Genomic DNA, 1,049 nt, shown 5'->3' on the forward strand with positions numbered 1-1,049 from the left:
TCCAAAATTGTCCCAGCTCCAGCTCGGACCCACATTCGGTGCCATAACCCTTTTCCCACTTTTCCAGCATTAATGGGATCACCGGGCTGGGATGGCCTGGTCCACAGGGCCAGGATTATCCCACAAACGCCCAAAAGCAGATCCCAGGACTATCCCAAACCCCGGGGTGCAGATCCCAAAATTATCCCAAACCCCCAAAAGCAGGTCCCAGGATTATCCCACAAAACCCTGGACGCAGATACCAGGATTATCACAAACCACTGGACACAGATCCCAGAACTATCCTACAAATCCCTGGATGCAGATCCCGGGATTATCCCAAACCCCCGCATACAAATCCCAGGATTGTCCCAAACCCCCGGATACAGATCGCAGGATTATCCCACAAACCCCTGGATACAGATCGCAGGATTATCCCACAAATCCCTGGATGCAGATCCCAGGATTATCCCCCAAATCCCCAAAAGCAGATCCTGGGATTGTCCCAAACCCCGGGGTGCAGATCCCAAGATTATCCCAAACCCCCAAAAGCAGGTCCCAGGATTATCCCACAAAACCCTGGATGCAGATACCAGGATTATCCCAAACCCTGGATGAATCCCAGAATAATCCCACAACCCCCTGGATGCAGATCCCAGGATTATCCCAAACCCCCGGATACAAATCCCAGGATTATCCCAAACCCCCAGATACAGATCACAGGATTATCCCACAAATCCCTGGATGCAGATCCCAGGATTATCCCAAAACCCCAAAAGCAGATCCCAGGATTATCCCAAACCCCCAAAAGCTGATCCTGGGATTATCCCAAACCCTTGGGTGCACATCTCAGGATTATCCCAAACCCCTGGATGCAGGAAAACTCCCCCTCAAAGCTCAGGACACCCCGATCTCCACCTGGAATCCTTTTTTTTCCCATGAAATTTGCCTTCCCAACTCCCAAATCCCAAACCTCAGGGGTTGCTGCCCTCCAGCCCAGCCGGGAAAAGGGAGTGATGTTGAGGAATTCTGGAATCACAGAATCCCAGACTGATTTGGGGTGGAAGAGC

Source organism: Malurus melanocephalus, unplaced genomic scaffold (assembly GCF_030028575.1).
Source record: "Malurus melanocephalus ecotype Western Australia unplaced genomic scaffold, MMel_1.1 scaffold_1823, whole genome shotgun sequence".
Lineage (NCBI taxonomy): Eukaryota > Metazoa > Chordata > Aves > Passeriformes > Maluridae > Malurus > Malurus melanocephalus.